The sequence below is a fragment of the Sparus aurata genome, chromosome 1 (assembly GCF_900880675.1).
Source record: "Sparus aurata chromosome 1, fSpaAur1.1, whole genome shotgun sequence".
In the NCBI taxonomy this organism is placed as follows: domain Eukaryota; kingdom Metazoa; phylum Chordata; class Actinopteri; order Spariformes; family Sparidae; genus Sparus; species Sparus aurata.
The window spans coordinates 40,038,198-40,054,482 of record NC_044187.1 but is presented as its reverse complement, the minus strand read 5'-3'; the positions used below and the strand labels follow the sequence as shown (position 1 = coordinate 40,054,482).

The following is a 16,285-nucleotide window of genomic DNA, read 5'->3' as shown; positions in this document are numbered from 1 at the left end:
GGCTTGCAGTAAACTTCCTCCGCCCTAAATTTGAACCCGGGTCCACTACATATGTGGCATGCACTCCAACCACTCGACCACCGGCGCAGATAAGACACAGCCTTCTGTTGTCACCGTGAAGGCAGGAAGGCAGCGCATCATAGGGGAGGATGGAAGTGGAATGCCACAGATTTAGATAGGTAGTGGAGTGCAGCCAGATGTGATTCTTCCTTTTGGAAAGGGACAGCGGTCAAGTGACCAGGTTTGACGAGCGTCCTGCAGTAGCGGTGTTTAACCAAAGAACTCACTCAGTTGTTTCATATCGCAGTGGAATCCACTTCGTTCATCGCGTAAGAGTTGGGCAGAATCACAACTACACACATCTTGTTGTGTGCCACATTGACAGGGCAGACACAACACACAAATGGCATTCTTAGCAAATTGGCTTATTTGAAAATTGTGTGCTGTGGCTCACTACCACTCACTTATCCATTATGTGGCTCAACCCATTACGATGCATGCCACATGCAAATTCAGAAAGAGATTTGGGATCGTCTGTCAGACTAAAAAGGACGCAAAGATTAAGGATCAACAGCAAAGACAATCTTAACTGATACTACTAAAATAGAAAAAAACTACAGGACTGCTGTCTGTTAAGTGTGTATGGAATGAAATTATCATAAAACATTATGAAATAGTTCTTGTCAATGATTTTAATGTTCAATTGAATGTTTTATGATTCAGTGATTTCATATGAAATACCCAATGACATGTTTGTTTCTTCTTTTTTGTTACAATGAAGTCAGTTTAAATGTGATAAAATAGTTTTAACGTCATTGATTTTCATGGTAAATTAAATGTTTTATGATTCAATGATTTCAATGTTAGATATGAAATACTAAATTACAGGTTTGTCTCATCTTGTTTGTTGCAATGAATTAATTAGAGTCAATATAATTGTGATAAAATGTCGACATTTATTTTGCTGGTAAATTAATCCAAATAGTATTGAAAAGTTGATTGAAACGTCAACCCTGTTATTCTATTCAACCCTGTTACAATGAGTTCAACCCTGTTATGTGACAGATTTTCATACATTTTTGGATATTAAAAAGAAATATTTGAGAAATCTTTGTTGGACTGTGTGTAAACTGTAGAGGACAACAAGAAAATATATAAAGGTCTAATCTAATCTTAATGTCATTGCATATTTTCATAATATATGGAGGCCGTATTTACATGAAGGTATCATATCCTACTTGACATTCAAATTAGTATTACTAAGAATAAAATGAAATGTACTTACAATATATTCTTAAAACAAGGGACAGATGATTACCAAGGATCTCCAAGAATTAGTTTGAATATGTTTTGAAATTGTATTCACACAGAGATCACATTGTCTGTTACGGGGTTGAATTAAAAATGGCTAACATGACAAAGAAATTCCTAGTAATGTTTGGCATTCCACGTCTAAGGTGGGAAACAGTATTTTACCAGAGGTTCAAATACTCCTTTATCAGATGCAATGTTCAGAAGTACAATAATTTATGGTCTTTTTTCAAAACTCAGAGAACCCAAAAGGCACATGTTACAGAGAATCACCCATATATTATTAGCGTTGGAATACGCAGTACAATGTCCAACATAACATTAGCATAGGCAAAGCATGCTAAACAGCATGATGGCTTGACATACTGACTGTTAACCACAGCTGTGTTTTGTGTTATTTAAAGATCCCATATCATAAAAAACACGTTTTCTCTGCTCTCAACATATATAAGCTGGTCCTCCCTGAGCCTGCCAACTCCCAGAATAAGGAAAACCACTGATTCCTGCAGCCCACTAACTGGTAATAAGGCGCACCTACAGGATGTTCAGATTCTGCTCCTTAAGTTATGTAACGAAAGGAGAATTATCATAGGCCGACCTCCTCTGCGCGGTGATAGGAGATGTCAGAGGGGGGCGCGTTCATCCCCGCGGTGAAGTTCGGTGTGTCCAGCAGAGAGACAGCAGTGTTTCACAATGTTGTCGCTCAGAGCTAGACACGCAATTGCTCTGTTGTTGGTCGTAATAATCAACATAAGTGCCTATATTCTGTCCCAGCTACAGAACAACAGACCGGCAGAGACCGTGGTTGTGTTTCCTTTTTAATGACAACGTGCCGGCTGCGGTTCGTGTTAGCTTGTATGTGTGTGCTAACCTCTTTACATCGGACTGCTTCGGTAACGAGTGTCAGTACAACGCTGTCTTTGCCTCGGCACTGATCCTCGTAAAACGATCAGTCTCAACCATACCGGACGCAGCAACTACACCCGAGCCACCTTTAATTGTCGCCGCGATTTGATTACAGTTGCCGACGAGTATGGTGAAGTCAGCTGGAAATTGGCTAACGAGTTAGCTCCACTTCGGTCCGCTGTGCAATGGCGTTTGAAGCGAGTGTGATGTTAATGATATTACGATGGACCTAGGTTGTCACAGTAGAAAGTCTGGACACATGTGCAGACTGGAGACAGAAACTATGCGAACAGTGGCCAATAGTTTGAGACTGTGTTTGAGACAAACACAGCTTTCGCTAGCTGTTAGCCATTAGCGACACTATAGTAACTGTAACAACACATACACACAAACTAACCATTCTGAAACGTCCTGCTGCAGCCGCAGAGTCTGTACTTCTTCAGAAGCCTCTCCTTCTGGGTCCGATTCTGGGTCAAACTGGTTCGGTTGAGCGAAAAAATCTCCGCGAGCCATAGTGTTACATCCACCGTAAACATTAGCGCATTCCATTAGCATAACGGGCTTCCTCAGAGTGACAGCATCCAAAGTACGCGTTGACAGACGGAGCTCATTAGCATTTAAAGGTGCAGGCACAGAAACAGAGTGCTCTGATTACAGCTCAGCAGACCGACTTTTTGACAGCTGGAATGCAGGACCACGGATGTGTTTGGGGTAATACATATCAAATACAGAGTTGTTGGACCTCTGACAGCTGTGTGACATTGATGAAAAACAGTATAATATGGGACTTTTAACCAAAGAAATGACTCAGTTGTTTAAAATGGCAGGGGCAGCCACTGTGTTCATCGTGGAAAAGTTGGGCAGAATCACTACTACACACATCTTGTTTTGTGCCACACTGACAGGGCAGACACAACACACAAATGGCATTCTTAGCAAATTGGCTTGATTGAAAATGGTGTGCTGTGGCTTACTACCACTGACTTATCCATTATGTGGCTCTAAACATTACCCTTCAATTATTCCATGTTGTAATGTGCAATTTAGACAAAACTACCTGCAAATGCCATGTACATCTGACTATGTTTGTGATCAATGCAGATAAATGAGTGTCAAATGATGCTTCACTTGCCTTCTTTCAAAAATGTATTTATGGCTGTCTATGAATGTCATGCTTTTGATCTAAGTTCTCCTTTGTTTGCTAGTTTTTATTCCATAAAGTGCATGCAGCCACATTTTGAAGTTTCAATCAAATCTGATAAATTTGAGGCTGACTTCCTGCCATGGAATGAAATTATCTAGGGGTTATCCAGAGGTACAAAGTACACCTGTGACACCTGTGACTTGAAAGACAACACTGCCATCTAGTGGCGACTTGTGTCACTCACAGCTTGTAGGAGCCCTAATGGAATGAGATGAAAACTAATTTATGTTTCCAGTGGGTAGGGCTATGGATATGACAGAGTATTGATGCACAGATCTATTCATGGGGACCCCCTCTCGATTCCCTCTAGATTTGGCCTAGATAGGAAATAGTATGAAGGAGTTATCAGGACTTGATGCTTCATGACGAAGGATTGTTATGGCGGGCTCCGCAACTGTCAGCAGGAATGACGTAGGATAAAGATTTCAATAACTTTTCATCTTCAAGGTCAGAGGATGCTACTGAGTGACTTTGAAGTCGGTGGCGTTACATCTGTAGGAGGAGATAATTTAAGTACAAAGATTGTCATAATTCAACATGGCGGCCAAAAGCAAAATGGCAGACTAATTATTGACGCTGAGATTTGTTCGGGGAGACAGCCTCTACAGTTACGAGCAGTTTGGTGTGGATAGGACATTGTATGTTGAAGTTATAAAGCCTCGATGCTTGACGGCGTGAGGACAAAATGGTTTCCACCGCACCGCCAACTTCACCTTGTCACAGCTGAAAGATGTTAATAACTTTTGTTCTTCGAGGCATGAAGAAAATTCCTGAGTTAATTTGAAGACCGTGGTGTTTAAGCTCTAGGACAAGATAATTTTCAAAGTAGGCATGAATTGGACAAAAATGCCGCCACACATCTAAATGACTGCCTTCCTGTTGGACTGACACTAGGAGTCCAAATGGGTTTTTTGTGCGTCCAGACATGAGGAATCTGCGTACCAATTTTCGTCCTTCTATGTTACAAGTAGGAGGCGGGGCATCACAATAGGGGGCGCTACAGAGCCCACGCGTCACAGCCACACCCCATGACTACACAGATCTCATTAGGGCGACTCCCTCTGCATTCCTGAGAGATTTGGCCAAGATAAGACATTGTATGAAGAAGTTATGAGGACACGATGCTTTACGGCGAAGGATTCCAATTGCCCGCTCCACTGTGGCCAGCAGGTATGACGTAGGATAAAGATTTTAATAACTTTTCATCTTCAAGGTCAGAGGATGCTACTGAGTGACTTTGAAGTCGGTGGTGTTACATCTGTAGGAGGAGATAATTTAAGTACGAAGATTGGCAATATTTCAACATGGCAGCCAAAAGCAAAATGGCAGACTTAGTATTGATGCTGAGATTTGTTCGGGGAGACAGCCTCTACACTTAATGGAAGTTTGGTGTGGATAGGAAATTGTATGTTGAAGTTATAAAGCCTCGATGCTTGATGGCGTGAGGAAAAAATGGTTTCCACCGCACCGCCCACTAAAGTATGGCACAGCTGAATGATTTCAATAACTTTTATTCTTCAAGGCATGAAGAAAATTACTGAGTTAATTTGAAGACCGTGGTGTTTAAGCTCTAGGACAAGATAATTTTCAAAGTAGGCATGAATTGGACAAAAATGCCGCCACACATCTAAATGACTGACTTCCTGTTGGACTGACACTAGTGGTCCAAATGGGTTGTTTGTGCGTCAGGTCATGAGGAATCTGCGTATTAAAGGAGTCATATTATACCCTATTTCTACAAGTTAATCTAGTTCCCTGGTGTCCTAATGAAATGTCTGTGACATGCTTTGGTCAAAATACCATAAGGATGAAGCACAATAGCAGTTCATAACTGTTCAATAACCCTGCCAAAACAGCCCTGTTCAGAACAGTCGGTTTTGAGTGCCTGTCTCTTTAAATGCAAATGAGACACAGGTAATCCACCCACTTCTTCCGGGAGGTGTGACGACGCCGGCACGCTCATGCTACCATGACAACAACTGAGCGTGAACCCTGGGAGAAACATGGCTGCAGGAGGAAACTTTGCTGTCCAACCTTAAATGTTTGAACCGGAGTCAGACCCTGAACAAGAAGGAGCTAGCGAATAAGTTGCTCAATGTAGACTGCAACAAGACGTTTCTGAATGGTGAGTTATGATCTTTATTTTACTTTTTTCTTAAAAATGTGTATGTTTGTACGTCGGTAAATACGGTCGCTGACTAAATACGGTCGACCGCTGACCGCTCTATGTGTAACTCACTGCTTATAAAAATCTAGATGTGTTGAGTAAACATAAGTAGCATGCTATTCCCGTTACACGAGTAAATTTCACAAGTCCGCAATGTTTTTTCGGCAGCTACGAGTGGGAATGTAGCACTTTTATTCTCAGCTACGCCATAATAATGTTAACTGTTACGTCATTATTTTGTCCGACATCTAACTCACAGCCATACACTTTTCACGTGTGTGCGGGCTGGGGCGACTGTCTGCCAGCTCCGTATCCCCCATAGTAATGTCTGTTTATCCGTTTGTACTGCGTTTCAACATAATGCACTAATTCCAATTAATAACGTTACATCGTTGCACATGCTGACCAGTCGTTATTGCTAAAAACATATTCAAATAAAAAAAACCGTTAAACTGATATGTTCCCTTTTTCCCCTCTGGTTTAGGTGTGTACTTATGTTTAGATGCATAACAATGCATACAGCGCCTGAGAATGTCTGCTTGTTGAATGAAAATGTAACTATTCAGTCATATTATCAGTCATCAAACGTCACTTAACCTTTCACATTTACAGGTTATAAGAAGACTAAATCAGCTTCAAAACTCACCTTCCTGCATGGCAGACCACCCTGGCCTCGTACCAGTGTGCATTCTAACTTCAGAATGCACTAAATATCTACAGAGCCTTTACGTCTGAGGGGAATAGAACAGTAAGTGTTTTTTTTTTTTTGCATACCGTAAAATATCAAATAATAGCCGGGCGTTTATTTGTTTGTTCCAACCACTTAACAGACCAGGCCTTTGTTTTGGACAGGCGTTTAATTGAGACCCGGCTATTATTTGGTAATATACGGTATAAATTCTGTTATTGTAATAAAAATATGAGTAATGAAATAAATTCAATTTTCCACTTTGTTACATTGCTTATTTTTCTTTTTGAAAGGCAGTTTGACAATTGTTAAAATGTTACATATCAAACACTAGGAAAGATACATTTCTGCAAAAAAATCAATTTGCAAGAACACAGTTTATTAGCAACATCTACACCTAGGTCTATGACAATCTTGCTGCTCATAAATGGTGGAAATACAAATTAGATATTGTGCAGGAATTTATGTTTTGTACTTTTGGATACTCATCCCACTCCTACGAACCTGTCTCTTGATGATCATAATTCTTATGTCTACATGTCAAACACTGAAAGTACAGAAAACAGCTTATATAATTTTATAAATACAAGTACAGCAAACAACACACAACTATTCAAAAAGTTACTGAATGTACAAGTAGTTTTTATTGCCTGTTGTTAAACAGTAGGTAATATAAATATTTACAAAAAAATAAGGTAAATCAAAAACTATGTCTAAATATAAATGTATAACTAAATATATCCACTCTGTTCAGCCGTTACAGATACTTGGCATATAGGAGCTTTGAGAGCTGGTGTTGGGGCTTTCTGGGCTGAAGAGTTTGTGGCACTGCCCAGCTGTGTGGTGCTGCGTATACGGATGGAGTTCCCCGGCACTCGAGGCATCTACGTGGGGTTCAGACCGGCCCTTGACTGAACCTTGTCACATAGTGGTCCATCACCTCCTTCTTGTCCAGCGTTTCTAACTGCGCAGAGAGCACCTCAGGAATGGAGATCTTCAAAACCTCATCTGCGTATGAACCAGGGTCCTGAAAAACCTTCTCAAACACCAGGTCCAAGATGTCATCCACCTAATCTGCAATTAGAAAAAGTGAAATATTGTGCGTACTTTATCGTGTTTTATCGTATATTTATTAAAAACAAAACTAGAAAAAGCCATAGACACTGGTTAATTATATTTTATTTATTTTACAAGTATTTTTTAATGTCTGTTTCATTTTTCTGTGTGATTTCAATAAAAAGGTTTAAAACTTACGAAAGGTTGGTTGCTCCTTCACTGGCTTTGCTGTGTATTCTCCTCCTTTCTTCCACTTTGGAAATGAAGCCTGAACAGTGGCTCACCAGCTGAGGTTGTTGCCTGTGGACGGTCTGTATTTTCATTGAAGTGCAGGGCTGCCAGGTATAGTCTTGGGAGGAAAAATAATACAATGCTAAATAAGAATGCGAGCACATTGTACACATTGCAAAAAATATTCAGAAAATGGTGATTTATTTTCGAATAAATAGCTGTATTTAGAAAAATGCAGGACTCAAATGTCCTCTGATGATGATTAAAAAATCAATTTGATGAGGAAGAATCTGGCAAATCACAATCCGAGCAAACCCATGCACATCCCTCATTTCACATTAGATTTTAGTAAGTGAGCAAAAACGTACACATTTGCGAAGCAACTTTTGTGTGTCCGTGTCTGCATATAACTAACGTTAATCGTAGCACAGCAGGCAGGGAACCCCTGTATCCGACTCCAAAACTAAGTAGTGATTGCTTTACTGCAGATAACGTTTTGGTACTCTCAGATCGGGTCTCTCATGCCAGCAGCTAACACTACACACGTAGTTACATGAATACTAACACAAAGGAAGTCTTTAGCCTCCTTTAGTACAACATGATAATAAATTAACGCAGCCCACCGTCCGTGAACAACTGAGACCATTTCATACCGTCTGCTCGGCCGTGAGCATGTGGAGGAGACGGTCTCCCATGCGTATTCACGTCGGAGAAGTTGTTCGCGGACGGTGAGCTAGCTAGCTAGCTGCTCGGCCTTGAACATGCTAGCCAGCTAGCTAGCTAGCATGTTCACGGCCGAGCAGTTGTTCACCGGCCGATTAGAAGCGATCATATATGAATATCCTAATTCATTTTCTCAATTCAGTGCCATGTTTTAAAAGACTGCTGATTAACATTACAGTGAATCATATGACCAGTAAGCCCAACGTTGCAACTTAACGTTAGTTCAGCCTCATATCTACATCAACGGTTAGCGTTAGCTCATGTGCTAAACGGCCAAAGTAACACAAACGAAACTGTTTTTTTTAAATACTTACACGGACAGTGGGTATGGATCCATCTTCTAGGAACAATCTCGTTGCCAGTCCAGCTTTATACTGACCCTGGTTGCTGAAACAGTCCGGCGTGAAGTGACTGGCACAGACAAAAACACTTTTGCTCACTGAAGCTGGGACGTTTCCCTGAAAAATAAAATTTAGCCACTTCGCTCTGATATCCTCTTTGGTAGGGAAGCGATGACGGGAAACATGAGTATCCATGCATCTCATGACATAGCAGGAGTGCTTGGCTTTCGGGTTGTACATGGTAGCGGTCAGGCTGTCGCGTACGAGTGAGGCGAGAAAATGGCGGATCATCGTTCAGGTAGCCGGCGTAATGTGGGAGGAGATATCCAGCATGAGGGTGGGAGTATTCAAATCTCCCGCTCTGTTACGTAACAGCGCGGGTGAAATCCAACTGGCTCCTTTAGAGACACATTTTCTGACTGCGTCCGTTTACAAAACATTGACTTAGTGGTCAAAAATCATTCTTAAGGGGTGGGGAGGCACTCCAGATATGCAAATACACACACTAAAGCAACGAAAAAGTGAGTTTTGCATAATATGTCTCCTTTAAATTTCGTTCTTCTACGCACTTGTGGGAGGCGGGGTTGAACATTAGGGGGCGCTACAGAGCCCGCAGGTCACGACCACGCCCATTGACAATGCAGGATCGCAATTTTCGCCAGATGTGACGACTATTCCAAATTTGGTGAGTTTTTGGATATGTTCAGGCATCCAAAATTGCATTCAAACTTAGAGAAGAATAATAAAAAGAATAATTTTTCCAATTTCAATAGGGACCTCACAGGTCGATGACCTGCTCGGGCCCTAATTAAAACTGCAAGCAGTGATGAACGGGCCCTCGCAGTCCACGCGCACGTCGGGGCGTGCTGCTGTCGACGCACGCCGCCGTGGGGCTACCCCCACAACACCTTCCATTTCAGTTTTTCCTATGATTTGGTGGGCTGTTCCTCCTGTCGGTAATAAAGATTGTCTGAAAGGGCTAGAAAGCTGAATGCAGTATTTTATTATCATTGGAATAAGCAGAACAATGTCCAACATAACATTAGCAGAGGCAAAGTATGCGATACAGCACGATGGCTTGACATACTGACTGTTAACTACAGATGTGTTCTGTGTTATTTGACCAAAGAAATCACTCAGTCGTTTCAAATCTCAGGGGAAGCCACAGCGTTCATCGCGGAAAAGTTGGGCAGAATCACAACTACAGACATCTTGTTGTGTGCCACATTGACAGGGCAGACCCAACACACAAATGGCATTCTTATCAAACTGGCTTATTTAAACATTGTGTGCTGTGGCTTGCTACCACTGACTTATCTATTATGTGGCTCTAAACATTACCCTTCAATTATTCCATGTTGTAATGTGCAATTTAGACAAAACTACCTGCAAATGCCATGTACATCTGACTATGTTTGTGATCAATGCAGTTAAATGAGTGTGAAATGATGCTTCACTTGCCTTCTTTCAAAAATGTATTTATGGCTGTCTATGAATGTCATGCTTTTGATCTAAGTTCTCCTTTGTTTGCTAGTTTGTATTCCATAAAGTGCATGCAGCCACATTTTGAAGTTTCAATAAAATCTGATAAATTTGAGGCTGACTTCCTGCCATGGAATGAAATTATCCAGAGGTTATCCAGAGGTTGCTCAGCACAAAGGACACCTGTGACTTGAAAGACAACACTGCCATCTAGTGGCGACTTGTGTCACTCACAGCTTGTAGGAGCCCTAATGGAATGAGATTAAAACTAATTTATGTTTCCAGTGGGTAGGGCTATGGATATGACACAGTATTGATGCACAGATCTATTCAGGGCGACTCCCTCTAGATTCCCTCTAGATTTGGCCGAGCTAGAAAATAGTATGAAGGAGTTAGCAGGACTTGATGCTTCATGGCGAAGGATTGTTATGGCGGGCTCCGCAACTGCCAGCAGGTATGACGTAGGATAAAGATTTCCATAACTTTTCATCTTCAAGGTCAGAGGATGCTACTGAGTGACTTTGAAGTCTGTGGTGTTACGTCAGTAGGAGGAGATAATTTAAGTACGAAGATTGGCATAATTCAACATGGCGGCCAAAAGCAAAATGGCAGACTAATTATTGATGCTGAGATTTGTTTGGGGAGACAGCCTCTACAGTTACGAGCAGTTTGGTGTGGATAGGACGTGTTATGTTGAAGTTATAAAGCCTCGATGCTTGACGGCGTGAGGACAAAATGGCTTCCACCGCACCGCCAACTTAACCTTGGCGCAGCAGAATGATTTCCATAACTTTTGTTCTTCGAGGCATGAAGAAAATTCCTGAGTTAATTTAAAGTCTGTGGTGTTTAAGCTCTAGGACAAGATAATTTTCAAAGTAGGCATGATTTGGACAAAAACGCCGCCACACATCTAAATGACTGCCTTCCTGTTGGACTGACACTAGGGGTCCAAATGGGTTTTTTGTGCGTCCGGTCATGAGGAATATGCGTACCAATTTTCGTCCTTCTATGTTACAAGTAGGAGGCGGGGCATCACAATAGGGGGCGCTACAGAGCCCACGCGTCACGGCCACGCCCCATGACTACACAGATCTCATCAGGGCGACTCCCTCTGCATTCCTGAGAGATTTGGCCGAGATAAGAAATTGTATGAAGAAGTTATGAGGACACGATGCTTTACGGCGAAGGATTCGAATTGCCCGCTCCACTGTGGCCAGCAGGTATGACGTAGGATAAAGATTTCCATAACTTTTCATCTTCAAGGTCAGAGGATGCTACTGAGTGACTTTGAAGTCGGTGGTGTTACATCTGTAGGAGGAGATAATTTAAGTACGAAGATTGGCGATATTTCAACATGGCGGCCAAAAGCAAAATGGCAGACTAAGTATTGATGCTGAGATTTGTTCGGGGAGACAGCCTCTACAGTTAAAAGCAGTTTGGTGTGGATAGGAAATTGTATGTTGAAGTTATAAAGTCTCGATGCTTGATGGCGTGAGGAAAAAATTGTTTCCACGGCCCCGCCCACTAAGGTTTGGCGCAGCTGAATGAATTCCATAACTTTTGTTCTCCAAGGCATGAAGAAAATTACTGAGTTAATTTGAAGACTGTGGTGTTTAAGCTCTAGGACAAGATAATTTTCAAAGTAGGCATGAATTGGACAAAAAAGCCGCCACACATCTACATGGCTGCCTTCCTGTTGGACTGACACTAGGGGTCCAAATGGGTTTTTTGTGCGTCTGGTAATGAGGAATCTGCGTATTGAATTTCGTTCTTCTACGCACTTGTGGGAGGCGGAGATAAACATTAGGGGGCGCTACAGAGCCCGCATGTCACGACCTTGCCCAACGACATTAAATTATCAAATTTTTCACTTAACGTGACGCATATTCCAAATTTGGTGAGTTTTTGGGTATGTTCAGGCTTCCAAAACTGCAGTTAAAGCGCAGAAGAATAATAATAAGAAGAATAATTTTTCCAATTTCAATAGGGACCTCACAGGTCGATGACCTGCTCGGGCCCTAATAATCCTTCCAATTACAATAGGGACCTCACAGGTCAATGACCTGCTCGGGCCCTAATTAAAACTGCAAGCAGTGATGAACGGGCCCTCGCAGTCCGCGCGCGCGTCGGGGCGTGCCGCCGTCCAAACGCGCCGCGGCTTAAGCCCCGTTGCTCGATCGTTGTTCACGGAGGTGGCACACGGGGGGTGAAGATCAGCCTCTTCTCCCAACGTGTGTTTGTAACGCGGTGGGTTGCCCCTGCCAGTATCAAGCGCTTCAAGGTGAAGTCAGAACAACTTCCTGCAATCCACAGAAATCCAAAGGGACTGCAGGTGAATGATTTCTAAAACAGTTAGTAATCAGGTACGTTTTGACAATCGATTCTGCACCGTTACGTTGTGTGAAGGGTTACAGCCTTCTCTTTGCCTTTGTCCGGAATTCAGGCATGGACACCTGTGTTTTTGCAGGGAATAGATTGGAAGTGGGACAGAGAGGGGGGGGTTGTGGCTTGCAGTAAACTTCCTCCGCCCTAAATTCGAACCCGGGTCCACTGCATATGTGGCATGCACGCCAACCACTCGACTACCGGCGCAGATAAGACACTGCCTTCTGTTGTCACCGTGAAGGCAGGAAGGCAGCGCATCATAGGGGAGGATGGAAGTGGAATGCCACAGATTAAGATAGGTAGTGGAGTGCAGCCAGAGGTGATTCTTCCTTTTGAAAAGGGACAGCGGTCAAGTGACCAGCTTTGACGGGCGTCCTGCAGTAGCGGTGTTTAACCAAAGAACCCACTCAGTTGTTTCATATCGCAGTGGAATCCACTTCGTTCATCGCGGAAGAGTTGGGCAGGATCACAACTACACACATCTTGTTGTGTGCCACCTTGACAGGGCAGACACAACACGCAAATGGCATTCTTAGCAAATTGGCTTATTTGAAAATTGTGTGCTGTGGCTTACTACCACTGACTTATCCATTATGTGGCTCAACCCATTACCCTTCAACTATGCCCTGTTGTAACGTGCAATTCAGACAAAACTACCTGCAAATGCCATGTACATCTGACTATGTTTGTCATCACTGCACATAAATATGTGTAGAATAATGCTTCATTTGCCTTCTTTCAAAAAATGTATTTATGGCTGTCTATCAGTGTCAAGCTTTTGATCTAAGTTCTGCTTTGTTTACTAGTTTTTATCCCAAGAAGTGCATGCTGCCACCTTTTAAAGTTTCAATAAAATCTGATGAATATGATACATGTGCCTTGAAAGACAACAGTGCCATCTAGTGGCGACTTGCATCACCTACACCATCAATTCATGTGCTTCTAAGCAAAATTGACCACTTCCTGTTTGACTGAGAGTGTGGGTGTAAATGAGTCATTTGTGCGTCTTGTCATGACACACATGCGTGCCACATTTCATTCATATACATGCATGTAGGACGCCCAAATTGCCTGAAATAAAACTTGCTTCATGTTTCCAGTGGGTGGCGCTATGGATATGACACAGTATTGATGCACAGATCTATTCAGGGCCACTCCCTCTAGATTCCCTCTAGATTTGGCCGAGCTAGGAAATAGTATATAGGAGATATCAGCACTTGATGCTTCATGACGAAGGATTGTTATGGCAGGCTCCACAAATGCCAGCAGGTATGACTTAGGTTAAAGATTTTAATAACTTTTCATTTTCAAGGTCAGAGGATGCTACTGAGTGACTTTGAAGTCGGTGGTGTTACATCTGTAGGAGGAGATAATTTACGTACAAAGATTGGCATAATTCAACATGGCGGCCAAAAGCAAAATGGCAGACTAAGTATTGATGCTGAAATTCGTTCGGGGAGACAGCCTCTACAGTTACAAGCAGTTTGGTGTGGATAGGAAATTGTATGTTGAAGTTATGAAGCCTCGATGCTTGACGGCGTGAGGACAAAATGGTTTCCACCGCACCGCCCACTAAACCTTGGCACAGCTCAACGATTTTAATAACTTTTGTTCTTCAAGGCATTAAGAAAATTACTGAGTTAATTTGAAGATTGTGGTGTTTAAGCTCTAGGACAAGATAATTTTCAAATTAGGCATGAATTTGTCAAAAATGCGGCCAAATTTCAAAATAACTGACTTCCTGTTGGACTGAGAGTAAGCATCCAAATGGGTTTTCCTTGTGTCTGGTCATGATGAATATGCGTACCAATTTTTGTCCTTCTGCGTTACAAGTAGGAGGCGGGGCATCACAATAGGGGGCGCTACAGAGCCCACGCATCACGGCCACGCCCCATGACTACACAGATCTCATCAGGGCGACTCCCTCTGCATTCCTGAGAGATTTGGCCGAGATAAGACATTGTATGAAGAAATTATGAGGACACGATGCTTCACGGCGAAGGATTCGAATTGCCCGCTCCACTGTGGCCAGCAGGTATGACGTAGGATAAAGATTTTAATAACTTTTCATCTTCAAGGTCAGAGGATGCTACTGAGTGACTTTGAAGTCGGTGGTGTTACATCTGTAGGAGGAGATAATTTAGGTACGAAGATTGGCAATATTTCAACATGGCGGCCAGAAGCAAAATGCCAGACTAAGTATTGATGCTGAAATTTGTTCGGGGAGACAGCCTCTACAGTTACAAGCAGTTTGGTGTGGATAGGAAATTGTATGTTTAAGTTATAAAGCCTTGATGCTTGATGGCGTGAGGAAAAAATGGTTTCCACCGCACCACCCACTAAAGTTTGGCGCAGCTGAATGATTTCAATAACTTTTGTTCTTCAAGGCATGAAGAAAATTACTGAGTTAATTTGAAGACTGTTGTGTTTAAGCTCTAGGACAAGATAATTTTCAAAGTAGGCATGAATTGGACAAAAACGCCGCCACACATCTAAATAGCTGACTTCCTGTTGGAGTGACAGTATGGTCCCCCCAGACTTTTTTGTGCGTCTGCTCATGAGGAATCTGCGTATTGAATTTCGTTCTTCTACGCACTTGTGGGAGGCGGGGATGAACATTAGGGGGCGCTACAGAGCCCGCAGGTCACGACCACGCCCAATGACAATGCAGGATCGCAATTTTCGCCAGATGTAGCATATATTCCAAATTTGGTGAGTTTTTGGGTATGTTCAGGCATCCAAAACTGCATTCAAACTTGGAGAAGAAAATTTCTGTCCTTCCAATAACAATAGGGACCTCGCAGGTCTACCTGCTCGGGCCCTAATAATCCTTCCAATTACAATAGGGACCTCACAGGTCGATGACCTGCTCGGGCCCTAATAATCCTTCCAATTACAATAGGGACCTCACAGGTCGATGACCTGCTCGGGCCCTAATAAGTATGTCAGTGAGGAGAATTTGGCTGTTTGCTTATATCAGCTAGGGCAGCATGACACAGCAATTAGGGGAATTTAGAGATCATGCACTCAACAGCTGTGAAATATTTCCTTACATCGCTGAAGAAAGCTCCAAGAGATAAGTTAGCCTGACTTTTGAGAAATGCCTGTATGTCATGTCCAATGGACAGCTCATCATCAGGCAGCTGGTGTTCACTGGATTTGTACAGAGAAGGTAGACATCCTTCCATCATTTCCACAACACACTCAGGTTAACCGAAGGCCAAAAACAATTTTTGTAACTGTTGCTCCAATATCTGCAGCAATGTGGGCACACATGGCTCTTCTTTCTGCGATTCAGATTTGTGGTTTCATTATAACTCTTTTTTTAAAAAAAGGGCATAAAGCCTGGACTCTGGGTCAGTCAATAAAGCATACACCCTCTATGGTTTTGTGACCTCTGTTTTCTTCTATCTTCTTTTACTTTCTGTTTTCTTTTTGGACAGATCCTTCTGTTTTTTGCCCATTTCATTTTGCTGAAAAACAAATAGATTTAAACCCCTTGTTTGGTTGAGCTGACTGCTGTGTAGTGCTTGGCCCTGCCTGCAGCTGTTTGGGTGTAGGTCCTACCCACAGCTATGTAAATGAAGACCCTGCCTGCTGCCTTTTGGGTGTGAACCCTTCCTGCAATTGTGTAGTGCTTAGTCCTGCCTGCAGCTGTTTGGGTGTAGACCCTGCCTCTAGCCGCTTGGGTATAGGCCTATTGGCCTATTGTGTAGGCCTTGCCTGTTGCTGTGAGGAGGACAAAGAATTTGAGACAGCAAGCTTACCCAAGGTAGGTGTGAGAGTTGAGG

General features: G+C 42.6%; 1 protein-coding gene and 2 long non-coding RNA genes across 8 annotated transcripts in view; 2 read left to right on the top strand and 1 right to left on the bottom strand.

Annotated features, from left to right (window-relative positions):
- LOC115579487 (glycine receptor subunit beta-like) overlaps positions 1 to 16,285 on the top strand; it is a 263,157-nt gene that overhangs the window by 70,742 nt on the left and 176,130 nt on the right. The gene's annotated exons all lie outside the window — the stretch shown is intronic.
- LOC115579528 (uncharacterized) lies at positions 4,996 to 7,433 on the top strand. The gene is made up of 3 exons (XR_003983668.1): positions 4,996 to 5,546; positions 6,201 to 6,336; positions 7,031 to 7,433. It is a non-coding gene; the product is annotated as an uncharacterized LOC115579528 (long non-coding RNA).
- LOC115579521 (uncharacterized) lies at positions 6,635 to 9,171 on the bottom strand. Its single transcript, XR_003983667.1, has 3 exons — positions 8,601 to 9,171; positions 7,531 to 7,681; positions 6,635 to 7,350 (listed from the first exon to the last, which is right to left on the bottom strand). It is a non-coding gene; the product is annotated as an uncharacterized LOC115579521 (long non-coding RNA).